Source organism: Leptonychotes weddellii, chromosome 1, assembly GCF_054177405.1.
Source record: "Leptonychotes weddellii isolate Sample4059 chromosome 1, ASM5417740v2, whole genome shotgun sequence".
NCBI classification, from domain to species: domain Eukaryota; kingdom Metazoa; phylum Chordata; class Mammalia; order Carnivora; family Phocidae; genus Leptonychotes; species Leptonychotes weddellii.
The window spans coordinates 7096267-7117962 of record NC_138369.1 but is presented as its reverse complement, the minus strand read 5'-3'; the positions used below and the strand labels follow the sequence as shown (position 1 = coordinate 7117962).

The 21696-nt window shown below is 45.7% G+C and overlaps 1 long non-coding RNA gene across 2 annotated transcripts; it reads left to right on the top strand.

The window, feature by feature from the left end:
* The first annotated feature begins 2143 nt into the window (after positions 1 to 2143).
* Positions 2144 to 15041, top strand: LOC145720396 (uncharacterized). Of its 2 annotated transcripts, XR_014143297.1 has the most exons (4): positions 2144 to 3225; positions 6256 to 9979; positions 13072 to 13279; positions 14714 to 15041. It is a non-coding gene; the product is annotated as an uncharacterized LOC145720396 (long non-coding RNA). The 2 variants fall into 2 exon arrangements; XR_014143296.1 differs by having other exon boundaries at positions 6256 to 13279.
* The last annotated feature ends 6655 nt before the right edge of the window (positions 15042 to 21696 follow it).

Sequence of the window (21696 nt, the reverse complement as noted above, 5' to 3'; positions counted from 1 at the left end):
GAGTGCTGAGAGCTTAAGCCTCATCCTGCCCTCTGCCCCTTGTGTTCCCTGCTAGATGCGCTAAAGAAAAAGCCTGGGTAGTCTCTTCTCTAGAGCTGGTAGGAGATTCCAACCAGAAAAGCCCCTGCCTGTGTTTAGAATTCTTGCCCTTTCTCCACTCCCCAACCCCACTGAAAACCCAGGCCAGGGGCCGCGTGGCTGGCTCAGTTGGTTGAGCATCTGCCTTTGGCTCAGGTCATGATCCCAGCGCCCCGCTCATGGGGAGCCTGCTTCTCCCTCTGCCCCTCCTCCTGATTGTGCTCTCCCTTTCTCTGACAAAAAAAAAAAAAAAAAAAACATACTGGAGGCCTCACTATTGTCAAACTAAGGTTGTTTTTCCCCCTAGTAAGGCATTAACATTAGGACAGTTGGGAGCTTCCTGGAGGAATGTTATAATCTGCCTACCTCAAGCAGTTGTCAATGGGTTGCAGGGTATAAGGACATTGAATTTTATCTACATTTCTTTATGCCTTTGTTTCCCACATCAAAATGAGTAAATTGAAGATCTAACTGGCTTTATTAAGTGATTCATGACTGGCAGCATCCCAACTAGCAAGTAGAGGGGAGTTCTGCTGAGTAAAATGAAAGTTGTTAAAGGCAAAGAAAGGAATTAATTAGCAAGGAATGCATTGTTTAGACAAGGCCACCTTCCTAAGGGGAGGACAAGGGGGTGTATCAATGAACTTCCTAGTACTGCCCAGGAAATTCCATGTTGACTGATTAAAAGGTTATATGGGGGTTGGGGGTTGAAACTGCATGTAAGTTGGGTGTTAAGTTTTAGTTTATTGACTTGGGGCCTTAACCTATGTAATTACATCAGGGGCCTGTGGTTTCTTTTTAGCTGTGTTTGTGATAGGGCTTAAGATCAGATGAGGGAAACAAAGGCAAAAGAAAAATTATTAAATTTCCTCACTGGGTGGCTCAGTCGTTAAGCGACTGCCTTCGGCTCAGGTCCTGATCCCAGGGTCCTGGGATTGAGCCCTGCATCGGGCTCCCTGCTCTGCGGGAAGCCTGCTTCTCCCTCTCCCACTCCCCCTGTTTGTGTTCCCTCTCTCACTGTGTCTCTCTGTCAAATAAATAAATAAAATCTTAAAAAAAAAAAAAATTTCCTTTGTAAGGTGCCTGGGTGGCTCAGTCGGGTAAGTGTCTGCCTTCAGCTCAGGTCATGATCCCAGGGTCCTGGAATCAATCCCACATCGGGCTCCCTGCTCAGCAGATAAGTCTGCTCCTCCCTCTCCCTCTGCCCCTTCCCTGGCTTGTACTCTCTTTCCCTCATTCTCTCTCAAATAAATAAATATAAAACCTTTATTTTTATTTATTTATTTATTTTTTAAGATTTTATTTATTTGACAGAGAGAGACACAGCGAGAGAGGGAACACAAGCAGGGGGAGTGGGAGAGGGAGAAGCAGGCTTCCCGCTGAGCAGGGAGCCTGATGCGGGGCTCGATCCCAGGACCCCAGGATCACGACCTGGGCTGAAGGCGGACGTTTAACGACTGAGCCACCCAGGCGCCCCAATAAATATAAAATCTTAAAAAAGAAATTCTTTTGGAAACTTCATCTCTACCTCCCAAGAAACGTGCTGGCAATCAACCCCCAAGCATATGACCCATGATTGATATATGTATCTGAAGGGTCTCATGACTAAGGGTTTATTAGACAGTAATAAATGACCTTTTCCTAACAATAGCTAGCCCCCCCTTGATACAGTTTTGGAATGTAGGTGAGGTTTGGTGGGGTGAGGTCTGAAGGCCAAGAAAGAATTCTTGAGAAGTCTTCGGTGCAAAATGGTGGTTTTATTGAAAGCATGGGGACAGGACCCTTGGGCAGAGCCGCTGACCCGGGGTTGTGAGGGGGTGGCTGATTATATACTTGGGAGTTGGGGGTAGGGGAAAAGGGAGGTTTTCCAAAGAACTTTCATATGCTAAAGAGGACCTACAAGACACTGGAGGCCTTGCCACTGTCAAGTTAAGGTTGTTTTTCCCTCTAGTAAGGCATTAACATTAAGACAGTTGGGAGTTTCCTGGAGGAATGTCACACATATCCCACCCAGGAGGTGGGGGGAGGAGGGAGGTGGAGCAGGGGTGGGGTGTCAGCCTGTGCTTTGTCCTCAGCTAGCCTTCTGCTCTCTTATCACCCTCAACGCAAGGTCCTGGAAACCTTGCTTCCAAAATTTCTTGGAGGCTTATGCTATCCCTAACCCCCTCCCAACTTGAAAGTACGTAACGTGCCACTCCTCAACACCCCAGTGCGGCTCTTTCTGTCCACCGGGCCTATCCTCTTTTTTGCAACAAAGACGTCTCAAGGATTCTTTCTTGGCTGTGGGCTCTGGATCCCAACATCTTTCCCACATCAAGATCCAGTCTCTTAGTATCTCAAATCATGATGTTGTGGTCTTTAAATATAGACAATCTTATTAGTCACTTATATCTCAAGGGGGGGAATTTCCAGGTGCTTCCCACATATACATGATGATTTATTATTTTTCTTATATCAGTGAAAATGGGAATATCCCTAAGAATTCAATTGCTTTAGGGATATTATAGTCGTTTACATTTCAAAGTTCTCTAGGGACAGGTAAAAGCTGATCTAAAGTAAATTTCCTCCCACTGTAAAATGTGCATTTAATGAAACCTGCTCACTGGGGCATCAGGCTGGCTCAGTGGGTAGAGCATGCGACTCGATCTCGCAGTTGTGAGTTTAAGCCCCACGTTGGGCCCACGTGGAGCCTACTTAAATAAAGTAAACCTGATCATTTAATGAACACATCCCACGATTGTGGTTAGACTTACAGTATGGGAATGTGGTGTTGTTGGAGTCACTGCCAATTCAGAAAAAGTTCTGTTTAAATGCAAATGTGCCAGGTGGCCACAGCTTCCCCCCCAACCCAAGCTGATTGAAAGGAACCCCGCAGTTTTCTTGCCCTGCTGTCACTCAGATGTGAGGCGGTGTGGCCTCGTGAACTGTCCAATCAGGAGCTCCGTTGGGTCAGCGGGGTGGGCTCACGCGGTGCAACTCTCGACGAGGTCGCTACTGGCGTAGGGCTGGCGTTTGGGTTCACTTCTTGTCCCCAGCCCTTTAACGCTCCTTGGTGTCTCTGCTAGCAGCTACCTCTGTCGCTCTGGGATCTTCACTGGTCGTGGGAGTCCTGGGAAGGACGTGGGGCACACAGAAAATGGAGAAATGGTGAGTGTGCTTCCTCAGGGTGCAGAGACAGGGCGGAGGGGCGGGTTGGAACCCACCGAGCCGGCTGTGGTGGGACCCCCGCGGTCATTTCCGGAGACTACGGACCCCAGTACTCCCCCCCCCGCCCCCGCGCTGCGCAGCCTGGGGACTGGGATGCGAGCCAGGACCCTGGCGCCCTGTCCCGTCACTGCGTGCGGCGTGACCACGGGGAGGGCCGTCAGGGGACAATCCTGACTTGGTCTCCGGGGTTCATGACTGGGAGGTTCTGTGGTCTGTGGGGTTCCCTCCTTTCTCCTCAGGGGGATGCGTTTTCCAAATGTTTGGTGAGCAGGGTCTGAAACCACGACCCTGTCTCCCAGTCTAGTTCTTCCCAGGGCTAGCAGTAAATCCCCAAATTCCCAGATGTCTCCCCAGCTTCTCAGACTCCAGTTTCCCCCTCTCAGATTCACAGCATCATCAACTATTTGTCCTACAAGTGGGGCTGTTGTGGAAACCCCACGTTCTGCTGCCAGTACCCAAGAGAGGAGATTGGAAAGGAATTTGAGCTTTATTCAGGAGGTTTGGAGGTTTCTGTCTGGGCCCAGGGATTTTTAAAGGCGTTTAGGGCAGCTAAGCGGTAAAGGGAATGCAGTAGTCCCTAATATTTCTTAATTAGGTGCAGAAGTGATAGTACCAGCTACAGATGTCTCAATGCTTGGAGGGGGTCTGGTTCCTTAGCGCAGGGGAGGGAGGGGTTGTGCAAGGGGGTCTGGTTTCTCTCTTCCCTGCCCTGCGGGAGTGCTCTGTTCTTTCTAGGAACTAAGGCAGGATCTATGGATATCCAAAGAAAGATTAATCATGCCGGCCAATGAATCACCCGGGGAAGGGCATTTGCTAAAGATTAAAGACTATTAGGTTGGCCAGAGGGGCTGCGGCAGCCTCAGGGCATTTCAAACAGTCCCAACTCTTCCTTCCTCCCCTCCATTTGAGAGAGAGAGAGAGGGCGCATGAGGGGGAGGGTGGTGCTGGAGAGGGAGAAGCCGACTCCCTGCTGAGCAGGGAGCCGGGATGCGGGGAATGCGGGGCTCATCCAAGAACCCTGGGATCATGACCTGAACTGAAGGCAGACGCTTAACCGACTGAGCCACTCAGGTGTCCTGGAACCTACCTGTATTTTTTTATTTTTAAGATTTTTTTTTTAAAGATTTTATTTATTTATTTGAGAGAGAGAGAATGAGAGACAGAGAGCATGAGAGGGAAGAGGGCAGAAGGAGAAGCAGACTCCCTGCCGAGCAGGGAGCCCGATGCGGGACTCCATCCAGGGACTCCAGGATCATGACCTGAGCCGAAGGCAGTCGCTTAACCAACTGAGCCACCCAGGCGCCTGGAACCTACCTGTATTTAGAGTGAAGTTGTGAGTGAGGCTGGGGTTGCCCCAGCATTAGGTGGGGTATTGGGGTGCACAAGGATGATTATACTTTGTGAATGAGGTGAATCCATTGCATGGTCGCTTCTAAAGAGCAGGGTTTGGGTTTTCTTTTTTTTTTTTTTTAAGATTTATTTGTTTATTTGAGAGAGAGAGAGAGAGCGTGCATGAGAGCATAGCTGGAGGGAGGGAGAATCTCAAGTCGACTCCACACTGAGCACAGAACCTGACGCAGGGCTCCATCCCAGGACCCTGAGATCATGAACCGTTATTAACTAATTTAATTGAAGTATTGGAAACCATTGTGAGAAATCTATTTAGGAAGGAGTGATTAGCCCCAGGCTTCTCCTTTATTTGCTCTGTTCTTAAACCTAGGAAGAAGGAATGGTGCCTCACTATGGAAAGTCTGAGGTCTGTCCTTGCAAAACAAAACCACAAGAAACTGGATCAAAGCAGACAGGCCCAAGACGGCTGACAGAGTAGGCCAGAGTTCACCACATTATTCCTTCATTGTACTCCATGACCATGCTAAAAGCTTTTCCCTAAGGGTGCCATGACAGGAAACCTCTGACCATAAGGAAGAAAATGTGTAACCCACATTCCTGGAAGAGACCACCCAGCTTTCAAGGAAATGCGCGCCAAAGTAATGAACGTTCCACCACCTTGTTAACAAGTGTCAAAAGATAGAAACCGAAACCCCAGTGGACACAGCTCTCCTTGAGCTCACCTGCTGAGAGTATACCTTTATTTTAAATAACTTTCCTGCTTGTAGTGCTCTTAGCTGTGTTGGATCTGTGCTTGAATTCTTTCTCATGACGAGACTAAGAGCCTCTGGCAACATCTTTTGGATGGGCTGGGTCTAGGCCTCAGGGCCTAAGGTCTCCCCAGTCTACCTGGCAACCTTCCCAGCCCCTGGTATGCTGTCAGTTACTCCATCCAGTCAGCAACTGGTACACATCACAGATTTGGCCAAGTCTGTTCTGTTCAGTGCCTATTTTCACATACTCTTGAATGTGTCAGGCCTTCCTCTCTGAGGTGACTCTAGACACCTTTACCTAGTTGCCCTCAGGGAGCCTCAGCAGCCTTGCCATCCACAGTCTCTGTGGGCAAGATCTGAACTGCATCCACCTTGCTCCAAGGAGCACAGATAGGGCCTTACTAACGGCATCGTTCTCTGAGGACATTTGCTTCATACTCATTCAGAGCATACAAATAGTGAAGAAGGAGCTCTCATAAAGTGGATGGGCCATTGACCCACAGAGGCTGTGAGGCCTTAATCCCTTGGTTAAGTTTCTGAAAGACAGCTGCTCCTTCCCTGACCCTATGAGGAAGTAGGTGTAAGCCCTTTCAGCAAAGGCAACATCTGCTAGGTTCCTTGGTGTTCGGGAGGCAACATATTCCGTGTTAACAAATTTTGCTTGGGGCCATTTAGGCTGTTAATTGCAAATTGGCCCTTCTTGAGGTCACCCCTATCACAGAAGGCTCTAGAATGTGTTTGCTTTGCTCTACAGCGGGCACTGGTGTTACTGTCCTCGGGGTCTCCTTCAGTATAGAGGCTTCAGGATTTCTTCTCCCCCCCCGTTTGTGCTCTCTCTCTCAAATCTTTTTTTTTTTTTTTTTTTAAGATTTTGACAGCGAGAGAGGGAACACAAGCAGGGGGAGTGGAAGAGGGAGAAGCAGGCTTCCTGCTGAGCAGGGAGCCCGATGTGGGGCTCGATCCCAGGACCCTGGGATCATGACCTGAGCCGAAGGCAGACGCTTAACGACTGAGCCACCCAGGCGCCCCTCAAAATCTTTAAAATAAAATTGCATATATATTGTGTTTACTGAGCCTCTTTATTTGGGAGAGAGAGGGAGGGGGGGAGTACAAGCTGGGGGGGTGTTGGGGAGTAGGCAGAGGGAGAAGCAGACTCCCCACTGAACAGGGAGCCAGGACCCTGGAATCATGACCTGAGCGGAAGGCAGACGCTTAACTGACTGAGCCACCCAGGCGCCCCATACTGAGCCTCTTTCTTAAATAAAGCATATTGTTGCAATGTGAATTTCTACTAATTACTCTCAGATAGGAATTTAAGGTGAGAGAATTCTAAGTTGCCTTTCAACAGTAGTACCTAAGATTATAGGTAGTGTTTTTTCCTAAATCATTTAATATTTTAAAATCTTTAAAAAAAAGGAAACAAGTTTTGGTTGGTAAGGACATGAAAACAACACTTGTACTCTGCCAAAGGGAGTATATATTGGTATAGCCATTGGGGCAAGCAGTATGGAGTTTCCTCCAAAAACTGAAAATAGAGCCAACCATGTGGTCCAGCAAACCATGTTCTGGTTATATATCCAGAAGATAGGAGTTCAGTACCTGTAAGAGATATCTGCATTCCCATGTTTATTACAACATTCAGAGTAGCCAAGTTACGGACACAACCTAAGTGTCTCTCGACACATGAATGGATAATGAAATTGTCGTATGTGTAACAATATTCAGCCTTAGCAAAGAAGGAGATCCTGCCATTTGACAACATGAATGAATTTGTAGGACATCATGCAAAGTGAAATGCGTGATCTCACTTTTTTTTTTTTTTTAAGATTTATTTATTTGAAAGAGAAAGAAAGAGAGCACATGACGGGGGGAGGGTCAGAGGGAGAAGCAGACTCCCTGCTGAGCAGGGAGCCCGATGTGGGACTCGATCCCGGGACTCCAGGATCATGACCTGAGCCAAGGCAGTCGCTTAACCAACTGAGCCACCCAGACACCCCGCATGATCTCACTTCTATGTGGAATCTAAAAAGTCATATAGAAGCAGAGAGTAGGGGGCACCAGGGTGGCTCAGTCAGTTGAGCCTCAGACTCTTCATTTTGGCTCAGGCGTTGATCTCAGGGTTGTGAGTTCCAACCCTACATTGGGCTCCATGCAGGGCATGGAGCCTACTTGAAAAAAAAGTAGAACCGTGGTTGTCAGGTGATGGTAGATGGGGGAAATGGGGGAGTTGTTGGCCAAATTGTACAAGGTTGCAGTTTTATAGGATGAACAAATCTATAGAGATTTAATGTATAACATAACTATATTTAAAAATACTGTATTAGATACTTATAATTTTTTTTTTAAAGATTTTATTGATTTATTTGACGGAGAGTACGAACAGGGAGAGAAGCAGGCAGAGGGAGAGGGAGAAGCAGATTCCCCACTGAGCAGGGAGCCCCATGTGGGGCTTGATCCCAGGACCCCGGGATCATGACCTGAGCTGAAGGCAGCTGCTTAACCGAGTGAGCCACCCAGGCATCCCCCGGCTTACTTTTGGAGGGCTTTTTTTTTCCCCCTAGGAATAACAGGACTTCACCATTTCTCATCCTATCTCCAGCTACCCATTATATGAGGTTGTATTGTACATGAGTATGCTTGAGAAGTGGGAGCATGCTTTTTGCACCCCGCCTCTGCTCATGTTACATAGGCTTTAGCAACGGGCATGGTATGCTAATACTGGAACCCTGATCACCCTTGCTTCAGCTCTGAAGTTGGTGGTTCCATGCCACCAAGAGACAAAAGCAGAACATCAAGCTGCTGTCCCTTCCCTCCACTGAGTAGTTAGTTCCTAGAAAGAGAATGTAATTCAGACAGAAGCTTGCCATTGTCCCTACCCATGCTCCAAAGCTCTAAGCAGAGAAATTATGCCTGACGGTGAGGGGAAAGCAAGCTATAAAACAGCTTGTAATCTCTTGGCAAAGACTTAACTTCAGTTACTACAGATTACGAGAAGTACAAGCCAAAGATGGGAAATAGACACAAAAAACTGGCAGGAGATTTGTGGATTTAATGAAGATCTGGTCTCTAGGCCAGCTCATTCACAGGAGAAAACCAGGGAATAAGACGGCTAAAAGGAGTCTGCTAAGGCTCAGAGCAAATATCAAACACTACCCTCAGGTAGTACTACTATAAAGGATCCACAGTATGTTTGGATTAGTTTGTAGGGCAAATTTGTCCTGGGACTTGGTTGAAAACAGTAGAGCCATCTGTCAGCAACTAGTCCATTTTATCAACTCAGTGTGGTCCAAGAAAGAGTAGAAGATATTCCTGCCAATACCAATGTCGTAGATGACAGCGGACGTAATCAAAGCTGTATACCCCCTTCTCTGCCAAAGAGCAGCATCAGAGGCTTAGCACTGTCAGGCAGAAATAGACTTCACCAACATAACCAGGAAGTCATTAAACAACAAAAGACAACACTAACAAGGCCTGGAAGAGTGAAGCATACCCACAAAGTGCAATATATTATCTCAAATGTCCAGTTGCAGCTAAACCAGGAGAAATGCTGAGAAACAGGAAGGTATGACTCGTACGCTGGATGACAAAGCAGGCATCAGAAAATGCATATGAGAGTTTAACAGATGTCAGATTTAGCAGAAAAAAATACTTCAAAGTAGACATTACGAGTATATTCATAACTAAACGAAAGCATGATTAAAGGAGTAAAGGGAGGGGCGCCTGGGTGGCTCAGTTGGTTAAGCGACTGCCTTCGGCTCAGGTCATGATCCTGGAGTGCCAGGATCGAGTCCCGCATCAGGCTCCCCACTCAGCGGGGAGTCTGCTTCTGCCTCTGAACCTCTCTCCTCTCGTGTTCTCTCTCTCATTCTCTCTCTCTCAGATAAATAAATAAAATCTTTAAAAAAAAAAAAAGGAGTAAAGGGAATGACCTCACCACCCTTAGGAATTCTATCAAAAACAAAATAACAAGGTTGGTGAGAGTGTAGACAAATTGGAATCCTTGGACACTGGTGGGAATAAAAATTGGTGCATCTGCCATGGAAAACCATCTATCACTTTCTAATAAAATTACCGTATGACCCAGCATGTTCACTTCTGGGTATATACTAAAAAGAATTGAAAGTAGGTTGTCAAAGAGATATTTGCATATCCATGTTCATAGCAGTATTTTTCACAGCAGTCAAAAAGTGGAAGCAACCCAAGTGTCTATTAATTGATGAACTGATAAACGAAAAGTGATATATACATATAATGGAATATTATTGAGCCTTAAAAAAGAAGGAAATTCTGGGGCGCCTGGGTGGCTCAGTCGTTAAGCGTCTGCCTTCGGCTCACGTCATGGTCCCAGGGTCCTGGGACTGAGCCCTGCATCGGGCTCCCTGCTCGGCAGGAAGCCTGCTTCTCCCTCTCCCGCTCCCCCTGCTTGTGTTCCTGCTCTCGCTGTCTCTCTCTGTCAAATAAATAAAATCTTTAAAAAAAAAAAAAAAGAAGGAAACTCTGACACAGGCTACATGTGGACCTTGAGGACATTATGCTGAGTGAAAGAAGTCAGACACAAAAGGATAAATAACGCATCATCCCACCTATATAAGGTATGTAGAGTAATCCAGTTCGTAGAGACGGAATGTAGAGTGGTGCTTGCCGGGGGCTGCAGGCACGGGATATGGATAGCTTTTATCTAATGGGTATAGAGTGTCTGTTTTACAAGATGAAAAGAGCTATGGAGATGGATGATGGTGATGGTTGTAGAACATAGTGAAGGTATTTAATACCAGTGTACTCTGTGCTTAAAGATGGTCAAGATGGGGGGCACCTGGGTGGTGCAGTTGGTTAAGCAACGAACTCTTGATTTTGGCTCAGGTTGTGATCTCAGGGTCCTGAGATTGAGCCCCATGTCGGGCTCCATATTGGGCATGGAGCCTGCTTAAGATTCTCTCTCTCCCTCTCCCTTTGCTCCTCCCCCACCTCTCTCTCTAAAATAAATAAAATCTTAAAAAAAAAAGAGAGAGAGAGAGATGTATGTGGAGGCCAGATCTGGTATGAGGAAATGTGGCTGGATCCCACTGACTGGCTACTGCAACCCTATTCCCAGCCTCCTCCTGTCTTTTATTTGAGAGAGAGTATGGGTGGGGAGAGGGGCAGAGGAACAAGCAGACTCCCCACTGAGCGTGGAGCTCAACATGGGGCTGGAATCCAGGACCCTGAGATCATGACCTGAACCAGAGTCAGACACTTAACCAACTGAGCCACCCAGGTGCCCCTCCAACCTCCTCCTTTCATGGACTCCACTCTGGAGGCTAGAAATGTGAAATACACTAATTATCACTTCCCTTGCAGTATAACATGGTTTGGCCAATGATCCATAAGTCCCCAGAAAGATTTTTGGTTTTTTCTGATCTAAAATGCATATGCAATTGGTGCAACACTTTCTTCCTCCTTTCTTCCCACATGTTTGAATACAAACGGGATACCTGGAGCTGAAGCAGCAATCCTGGGACCACAGGGCTAAGAGCATCAAAGAGTTGCCAGTGGAAACTGTTGAACAACTGAATCTAAGCCAGCACATTGCCTGCCTTTGGGCCTCTTGTTAAGTAAAAAAACAGGCACCTAGTCGTTCAAATCATTCTTTACTCATCAAAGTAGATATAACTTCCCTCAGTTTAAGAAGTTAGAAAAAAGATTGGCCAAGTGTATTCTCCACCATACAAATGTAAGAAAGAGGAGAATAAACTTAGAAATCAAAAACAGTAGTCCTGGGGTGCCTGGGTGGCTCAGTCGTTAGGCGTCTGCCTTCGGCTCAGGTCATGATCCCAGGGTCCTGGGATTGAGCCCTACATCGGGCTCCCTGCTCGGCAGGAAGCCTGCTTCTCCCTCTCCCACTCCCTCTGCTTGTGTTCCCTCTCTCGCTGTGTCTCTCTGTCAAATAAATAAATAAAATCTTAAAAAAAAAAAAAAAAACGAAACAGTTGTCCTATTATGCTGTTAAAGCATATGGACATAAATTCTAAATAATGACTAGAAAAATTGATATCAGTTGCTTTTGGGGAACAGGAATTAGAATTAGGGAGGTATTGTAGGAGATCACTTTTTTTTTTAAGATTTATTTTTTTGGCGACCACTTAAAAAATTTATTTTTAATTTTTAAAATTTATGTGAAAGAGAGAAAGAGAGCGGGGGGTAGGGGCAGAGGGAGAGAGAGAATCCCAAACAGACTCCCCACTGAGCCTGACACGGGGCTCAATCTCAGACCCTGAGATCATGACCTGAGCAAGAGTCGGACGCCCAACCAACTGAGCCACCCAGGCGCCCCGAGACCACTTTTTATTTTTAGAAGTTTTATGGTATTATTTGATTCTTGAACTCTATAAATATATTACTTTGATAAAAATGTAAGTTAAACAAAATTTAAAGAGTGAATGGAAAGTAGATCTACTTTGACCCATCTTGATAAAGTAGAAATAATATGGAGAGTCTTGCTTCTACTGCTTACTATTAATACAATCTTGGGCGATTCATTTAGCCTTTAAGTCTGGGTTTCTTCCATTGTAAAATGGGGCATTGACTTGCACAACTACTGTAGGAGGGGACAGGCTCCACCCTCCTGGGATAGAGGTGTCCACTCCCATCCCCGTAACTGCTCAGGTAGGACACCCAGAAAGACACTTGCAGGGTAACTCAGCTTCTGGATTCCCTGGTTTCCATTCTTGATTGAAAGAGTTGTTTGGGTTTTGTATTTCTCTAAACCATAAGCATTTGGGTATTTTCCATAGTCTGAAGGTCCCTGGTCATTAGTCAAACTTTGAGAATTTCAAGCAGAAAACAGGTAAATGTTGGATTTGAGAGCATTAAGGACAAACCTCTCTACGTCCACATTTGAAGATAAAATGTATTTCTTTTTTTTTTTTTTTGCATTTCCTTCTTTTTTTAAATTTTATTTTATTATGTTATGTTAATCACCGTACATTACATCATTAGTTTTTGATGTAGTGTTCCGTGATTCATTGTTTGCGTGATAAAATGTATTTCTTTATGCTTTGAACACTGTAAACAGATAAACTACAAAAATAAAACCCTGGAGCACAATTCAAAATCATGAGCATAATTAAGCTCTCATATTGTTGTAAAAATGACAACAATGTGCAGGGAATTTTTTTATTTTTATTTTTATTTGACAGAGACAGAGCGAGAGGGGGAATACAAGCAGGGGGAGTGGGAGAGGGAGAAGCAGGCTTCCCGCCGAGCAGGGAGCCCGATGTGGGACTTGATCCCAGGACCCTGAGATCATGACCTGAGCCGAAGGCAGACGCTTAACGACTGAGCCACCCAGGTGCCCCTGTGCAGGGGATTTTTGTCAAAAAAACCTTATGTGGACATTTCTTAGAAACATCCTATTAACTGTGTTTTCAAATGACTTGTATACTAACAAATGTTACTGTCTTTACTTTTCACTTCCTGAGAGCATATATTAAAATATCCCTTGTCAATAATGGGCATTTGGATCCACTTTGGTAGTTTTTCCATTTAACTATTGTGCATTCTGAGTCAGTATTGGTACATGGTTGCAAGTTCAGGAATTTCTTCTCAGGCAAATTTAATTTTTATTCTTCTATATTGAAAATTTTTGTCATTAATCTGACTTCTCATTCACTCATAATACCAAACACTTAAATCATGTTTGTGTCAGTACCTCTTGCCAGAACCACCAGGACATACCTGCAGTCATGGAGAGCAGTGTACCCACTTGTCATCAGCAGGACTGCAAAGGAGAAGTGACTGTGGGTGTATCAGTAAGAAAGTATCCAAAAGGACTTCTAGAATTTGGACCAGTATTAAGTGATCTGAACGATAGTTCGTGAAGGAACACATTGCTGTCTATTGGATGCTGTGAGGAGGTAAATGTAACTGTGATTGGTAATCATAATTGTTTTGGAATGTTTGGTCATTTATCCCTAATGCTTTCCTTGCTCTAAATAAAGTCAGATATACAACCCCAGCCCATCAACTGAAGCCAAATACTCTTTCCTTATTCCCTGAATGCTTCCCTCTGTAACAGTCTGCAGCCCTGCTCCTTGCTTTGTGTTCTCTGGACTATTTATTTATTTAAGATTTTATTTATTATTTGTTAGAGAGAGGAAGAGAGAGAGCACAAGCAGGGGGAGCGGCAGGTAGAGGGAGAAGCAGACTCCCCGCTCAGCGGGGAGCCCAGTGCGGGGCTTGATCCCAGGACTCTGGGATCATGACCTGAGCCGAAGTCAGACGCTTAACCAGCTGAGCCACCCAGGCGCCCGGTTCTCTGGACTCTTTTTTTTTTTTTTTTTTAAGATTTTATTTATTTATTTGACAGAGACAGAGATAGCGAGAGCAGGAACACAAGCAGCGGGAGTGGGAGAGGGAGAAGCAGGCTTCCCCTCGAGGAGGGAGCCCAATGTGGGACTCGATCCCAGGACGCTGGGATCATGACCTGAGCCGAAGTCAGACGCTTAACCGGCTGAGCCACCCAGGCGCCCGGTTCTCTGGACTCTTTAGAGTGGAGACTGCCCACTTCATGAAGCACGAAATAAAATTAGCTTAGAGCAACTAGATTATTCTTGTTCACTGTCTTAACTTATTTAATGAGTCAACGGAGGCCTGCATCTTTTGATACAAAAGGACAAAGACAGGACCAGGATTCAAAGTAGGCCTTTCTTGCTGAGGAGCTGTGTCATAATGTTAACTTTTTTGAGTGTCCCTTGTCTACCAGGCACTCTAGACTCAAAACTATAGAGACATAAAAAAAAAAAAAAAGTTCTTATAGTCTTGGTACTTTCAATTTTATGGGGAAGGAGACATTTTTAAACAAATGATAAGGTTTGGTTTATTAGGCAGAAATAAGAGCTTTGAAGGTGAGTTCACAATGGCATGTGAGATAACAGGACCCAGGGGTGTGTTTTTCTGTCTTCTCTAGAAGGGTGGTGGCATCAGTGATTAAGGATGTCATCATGAAGCATTTCTATTCCCACCACCTATTACATCTTAAATTAACGCTGTCTCAGGAATTGCTCAGGTGTGAGTGTATATAGTATGTATGATACAGACAGACCTGCCTTTATGGAGGCAAGAGTAATGATTCCTATAAAAATAAAGGTATTCTCACACACATTAGGGTGAGTGAGAGAAGAAAAACCAAAACAGAAATGAGAAGTGTCTGCAGGAATGTGAGGAATGGGATCCCTTGTGCACTGATGGTGGGAATGCAAAATAGTGCAACCAGTATGGGAAAATGTATAGTGGTTTTTCAAAAAAATTAAAAACAGAATAACCATTTAATGCAGCCATTTCATTTCCAGGTGTATACCCATAATAGTTGAAAGCAGAGTCTCAAAGAGATACAAACCTATGTTCACAACATCATTACTCAGACTGGCAAATGGAAGTGACCCAATGTACATCAACTGATGAATGCAGGAGCAAAGAGCTATGCATACATACAGTGGAACATTATTCAACCTTAAAAATAGAGGACATTCTGACCCATGCTACATGTTCAAAAATTGTGGTGCTAATAGGCTGTATTGGTCAATATACTGAAAACCATTGAGTTGTACACATTAAAGGGATGTGTTGTATATCATGTATATTGTATCTCAATAAAGCTAAATAAATACCTCAAATGCACTGAGTTTTGAACTAATGTGCTTAGTGAAGTAAGAGTTTTCAAGTACAACCCACATTTATGTAACTTTTTGTTTTTTCTAATATTGGTGAAAATAGGAATTCAGGTGCCCTAGGGATATCATAAAGTTTACATTTCAAAAAAATTTTTTTTAAGATTTTATTTATTTATTTGATAGAGAAAGAATGAGAGAGAGAGCATGAGAAGGGGAGGATCAAAGGGAGAAGCAGACTCCCTGCTGAGCAGGGAGCCTGATGTGGGACTCGATCCTGGGACTCCAGGATCATGACCTGAGCTGAAGGCAGTGGCTTAACCAACTGAGCCACCCAGGCACCCTACATTTCAAAATTTCTAGGCACACACTCAAAAGCTGAATTTCAGTGGACACCTGAGAGTTTTAATGAGCACATCTCACAGCTTATGGTTGGAGGAGTAGAGTCCCTGTGCTGAGGCTCAGGCTGTGGGGTTCAAACCCCTAATAGGGCTTGGGAAGTCATGGAATTCTTCAGCTGAAGTACCACGTGTTTGCAGGTGGAGAAGGGGTGGGTGGAGCCTCGTCTCTGCCCACAGTTAAAGTTATCAATATGGAGCCAGTCTTTATTGCATACAGTAATTTTTTTTAAAAAAGATTTTATCTATTTAACACAGAGAGAGCACCAGAGGTGGGGATTTATTTAAGAGAGAGAGAAGCAGACTCCCTGCTGAGCAGGGAGCAGGGTGGGGGCTCCATTCCAGGACCCTGGGATCATGACCTGAGCTGGGCAGACGCTTAACCAACTGAGCCACCCAGGCGCAGCGGGGTGAGGTAATTTTTAAGTGTGTTTGTAAACAAGGGTCACAGCTCCATGAGTGGCTTCGCAAACTCATGCCAACCCCAGAACACCCCCTGGTCCCTAATGGCCTGGTCAGGCGCCCCTCTTGCTCTGAACAAGGGCGTCGCTCCACTGGAACGGACTCTGGGACTCCCTGCGCACAGCTGTGTCCCCACGTTTAGAGGGAGCTGCAAGAAGGCGCCACTGTCCCTCTAGGGCCTGGACCAAGTTTTGTCTAAAAGCGAACGTCCAGGGCGCCTGGGTGGCTCAGTTGGTTAAGCGACTGCCTTCGGCTCAGGTCATGATCCTGGAGTCCCGGGATCGAGTCCCGCGTCGGGCTCCCTGCTTGGCAGGGAGTCTGCTTCTCCCTCTGACCCTCCTCCCTCTCATGCTCTCTGTATCTCATTCTCTCTGTCTCAAATTAATAAATAAAATCTTTAAAAAAAATAAAAATAAAAAAATAAAAGCGAACGTCCAAGGAGGGGACCGGTTCCCGACCACCCGCAGAGACTGCTGCGCCTCAGCAATCGGACCTCCGGCCCTGTTGTCACTCAGGAGCAGAGGGGCGGGTCCTTGCGAGCTGTCCAATCAGGGGCGCAGCAGGGGCAGGTGGGAGTGGCGACGCTCCGCAGCCGCGTGGACGCTTGCGGTCTTGCTCGTGGTCAAGTCTCACCTGCTCTTAACGGTCCCAGGTGGCCCTGCTGCCGCGTCAATGGCGCGGTGACCTGCACCGGCTGCGGGAGCCGTAGGGACGATGCCGGCGGACCGAGAAGCTGGGAAATGGTGAGCGTCCTGTTCGGTCCCTGCGCGCGGCCGCGTCTCCCCCGATCATGCAGTGATCACGGGGGAGGGTCGTCAGGAGACAGTCGTGACTCGGTCTCCGAGGTTCGTGCGCGGGAGGTGCTGTGGTCCGGGGGCCCCAGTCCTTCCTTTCTCCCGAGCGGCCCCCGTTTTCTCCTGAGTGTTCCCGATGTTTGGGCGGCAGAGGGTCAAATCCACGACCCTGTCTCCCAGCCTTTCCTTTCCTCGGACTGGCAATAAATGCTTGTTTCGAAATCCCGCCCCGCCTCCCCAGACGCCAGCTTCCCCTCTTCAGTTCATAGCATCAGTACCGTTTGTTCTCCGCGGTGCAATTCAAACAGACGCAGTATTTTAATTGTTTATCGTTTTCACACAGTCAATGGATGGCTCATTTTGAAAGGTTTATTCTTTGTGGATATTTTACATGAGAGGAAGCAGAGAATAATCACCTGGAACAACTTTGCGTGAAAGCCTTGTGCCCCTCCCCCCAAGATCTTTCCTGGGCTCAGCTATACTTTGGAACTTTGAACATCCTTTGAAGCTTTCCTGAGTGATCTGTCCTGACCCCACTGCCCCTTCTTGGGTTTGTCACATTGAAAACATTTATTCAGTATTTTAAAGTCTCTGTTTTACAATAAATGTAAAATGTATTTAATCAATAGGTCTTGAAAAACATATTTCCAAAGAGGCAAGAAAGAGGAGAAATTCGGGAGAAAATAGTACTATATTGCATGTGTTAAAGTTTCTTGTTTCTCTCTTTCTTCCCCTAGGCGGTGGAGTTTGTTTCTGAGGTCTGTTCCTTACTTTTGGGTGATTTCAAATGAAATTCCAGGGCTTAGACTTGCAACACCAGGGTGTTCAAGTGTGATCGTTTATAAAAGTTTCCTGCCGTGCAAATAATAATGAATTAACATCATTATTTTCTGAAAGCACGATATACTTGTGGGTTTTCTTATTAGAAAAATACCTTACAGGGGCGCCTGGGTGGCTCAGTTGTTAAGCGTCTGCCTTCAGCTCAGGTCACGATCCCGGGATTCTGGGATCAAGCCCCGCATCGGGCTCCCTGTTCAGCCGGAAGCCTGCTTCTCCGTCTCCACTCCCCCTGCTTGTGTTCCTGTCTCTCTCTCTCCGTCAAATAAATAAAATCCTTTAAGATAATACCTTACAGTTTTCTTCCCACCTTTTTCATAATCGCTGGGTTTGAGGGGTTTTTTTTTTAAGATTTTATTTATTTATTCGAGAGACAGAGATCGCAAGAGAGCGAGCAGGGGGAGGAGTAGAAGCAGAGGGACAAGCAGCGCCTGGCGCAGAAACTGCAGCAGGGGCCCAACTTCACCACCTGAGATTGTGACCCCAGCTGAAATCAAGAGTCAGGCTCTCAACCACGAGCCACCCAGGTGCCCCGGGTTTGAGGGTTTTTGCTGGATTGTTCAGACACTGGGTTTGTGTTCAAGTATCCGCGGTGGTCTAGAGCAACTCTAGTGGGGTCAGAGGCATGCCATCATTGGCTCTAAAATAAGGTCCATCTCACCCCCAAAGCACTTCAAGGCCCAGTTGTTCTTTCTGTGGGGCTCGCCTTGCAGGTGTCCTACCTACTTACACACACCTGAGAAGGAGCCCTCAATACTGAAAGTACAGAGCCCTGGAAAGCTGGGGATGGAAGTGCACGGGGTGGGGGTGTTGGGGGAAGTTGGGGGGTGAGACACTCTTTCTGAGGTTGTAACCGTGTTCCCTTGGGCCTTTTCTAAACATAAATTGGAGTTTTGCATCCGCAATGTAGAGGAACTCAGAGTGTAAATTGTGTCCATTGAGAAAGTCTGTGAAAGTCAAGTTCTGTGTTCTGGATTAGGGTCAGTGACTGGGGAGATTATTTGGGGGCAGAACCTTGAACTGAATCCTGCTGAGAGTTTCCTCACCTGGGAGAATGGAAGCCTGAGGAAGGGAGCGGTTCCCTTATGCCCTGGGGAGGGGACAGTGTGTGGGGCTCCCAGGGTTCATTCCCGTGGCTGCTCAGGTGCCCCTACCCTCCCTCACCAGGGACTGACCCACTCCAGGGCTGCCCCCACCAGGAGAGTCTACAATGTGGAACCTTCTGAATGTGGCTTTCCTTCTGTCCTGGGGGAAGCAGGCTGCTTATCGGTACTGAGTCCACTGTTTTGTTTCCTGGATTCCTTTCCTGATCAAATAGTGCAGCCCTTTGGCTCTGGTTTCCCTCAGCACTTGGGCTCCTCAACTGTAAGTTGATTGAGAGATAGGGTGTGGGGAAAGTTAGAAAATTAGGGAAACCAAGTAGAATTTGTGATCTGTTTAGTCAAGTGAACCTCAAGATGTGAGATGAATGTGTTTAAATTCTCAGGTTATTTTTCATTTTTGGATCAGCTTTTGTTTGTATGTGCCCCTAGAGAACACTGACATTCAACAGGCTAAAGCAATTGAATTCCTCTTTTAATCGATGTGAGGAAAACTGCCCAAAGCTTAGTGTAAATCTTTGAAAACCTAGTGCATTTAAGGAGCTAAACTCAAACCCCTAAAAGCATTAGAATATGCTACTTATTCCTGAAAATATCTTGAGTGTGGATTAGGGGAAGGACACACTGTTGATGGAAGATTGTCAAGCACAATGGTCAAGAAAGAATTCTTGAGATGTTTTATGGTGCAAAAAGGAGTTTTTTTAGAGCATGGGGACAGGACCTGTGGGCAGAGAGCCGCACTGTGATTGTGAGGAGTGACTGATTACATAGGGTTTTCTATCTTTTGGAGGTGAAGGTGATGTTAGGGCCCCAGGAAATTGAGTCTCTAGGTTCCTGGAGGCCTATTATTAAGATGGTGTTTTTCCTGTAAATCATCAAGACAGTTACCAACTAGAGTGTAGTTTCAGGTCCTAAATGACTGTGATCTTTATCAGCTGAGCATTTGTTTTTCCCCTGCCTTTGTTCTTGGGCAGTTACTAGTGCCTGAGGAATGTTGTATGTATATCCCACATTAAAGGGGGTGGTTTCGGGGTGTCCGCTCGTGTTTTGCCCTCAGCTTGCCTTTAGCTCTTTCAACAGTGATGCTAGTTTGCTCCTTGGTGAGTTACAGTAGAGACTCAGCCAAGGGGAGTAATCACACAAAGAAAACTATTTGCAACAAATAAGGAGATCACTGGGGATAATTTCCAAAGCCTTGTCTCTGTGCAGCGGTGAGTGGGTTCCTTCTCTTTAGGGTTAGGATGAATATCCAGAAAGGAGAATTTTTTCCTTGTATGTAGAGGTGGGCAGAAGGTTTCACATGGGTCTTTTTTTTTTTTTTTTTAAGATTTATTTATTTTAGAGAGGGCACAAGTGCGAGTGGGGGGGAGGGGCAAAGGGAGAAAGGGAGAGAGAATCCGCAAGCAGACTCCCTGCTAAGCCCAACACAGGGCTCCATCCCAGGCCCCTGAGATCATCACCTAAGCTTAAACCAAGAGTGCCCCGCTTAACCTACTGAGCCACCCAGGTGCCGCAAGGTTTCACCTCCGTCTTAGGAAACATGATTGTGCATACAGTGTGTGTTAATGAGTTTGTGCTCTTTCTTGGTTGTTTTTTAGTTTAGTTTAGTTTAGTTTTTTTAAGTAGGCTCCACATCCAGTGTGGAGCCCAACGCAGGGCTTGAACTCACGACCATGAGATCAAGACCTGAGCTGAAATCAAGTTGGTGGCTTAAGGGACTGAGCCACCTAGGCACCCCTTGGGCGGAGATTTTAACATTATAATGAAGTAGAGGTAACTGTTGGACCCTCTGTGGTCCATCTGCTCAGGTGTCAATCCTGTCTAAGCCACCTGAGCTCTTCTTGTTTGCCTTAACAGGTAAAGTTCGCATTCCTGTGACGAAGGGGTGGGGTTCAGAGGGGGTCTCACTGGTGACACTTTTACCCCCGTTAATGCTATTGGGCACAGTCTGAATCCTGCAAAAACAACTCAAGAATGTCTGTTAGGTGAGTCTTTACTTTTGAAACAGCACTGGGAGTTTTACCATTGATTTACTGTCTCTGACACTCTTAGGCTATTTCCTGTCTGGGTAGAGACTGTTAGTTTTTGCATTCCTTCTCTTCCCTTAAAACCCTTAATTCCTGAAGTTTTTGTATTTCTGGGTATTTACACAAAGAATGTAAAAACACTAATTTGTTTTTTGTTTGTTTGCTTTAAGATTTTATTTATTTATTTGACAGAGAGAGACAGCTAGAGAGGGAACACAAGCAGGGGGAGTGGGAGAGGGAGAAGCAGGCCTCCCGCGGAGCAGGGAGCCCGATGCGGGGCTCGATCCCAGGACTCTGGGATCATGACCTGAGCTGAAGGCAGACGCTTAACGACTGAGCCACCCAGGCGCCCCTGGAAACACTAATTTGGAAAGGTATATGCACCCTTATGTTCATTGCATTATTTGCAATAGCAAAGATACGGAAGCAACCTAAGTATTCATTGATAGATGAATAAAGAAGATGTGACAGATAGATATAAAATGGAAGTCTAGTTACCATCTGTCACCATACAAAAGTATTACAATTTGACTATATTCTCTATGCTTTACTTTACCTCTCTGTGACTTAATGTATTTTATAACAGGAAGTTTGTACCTCTTAATAACGTCTACTGATTTCGTCATTCATCCTATCTTCTTCCCTTTTGGCAACCACCAGTCTGTCCTCTGTATTTATATTTGTTTTGTTTTCTTCATTTTGTTTTTTAGGTTCCACATACACATGAAATCATGTGGTATTTGTCTTTCTCTGTCTGACTTACTTCACTTAGTATAATACCTTTTAGGTTCATCCATGTTGTCACACATGGCAAGATTTTATTTTTTGTGGCTAAACTGTGGTCCTTTTTGTCTTTTTGGTACTAGCCATTCTGAGAGATGTGAGGTGATATCTCATTGTGGTTTTGATTTGTGTTTCTCTGATGATTAGTGATGCTGAGTTATCTGTTTCTGTGTCTGTTGGCCATCTGTGTGTCTTCTTTGGACAAATGTCTCTTCAGGTCCTTTGCCCATTTTTATATTTTTATTCTTTTTAGAGATTTTATTT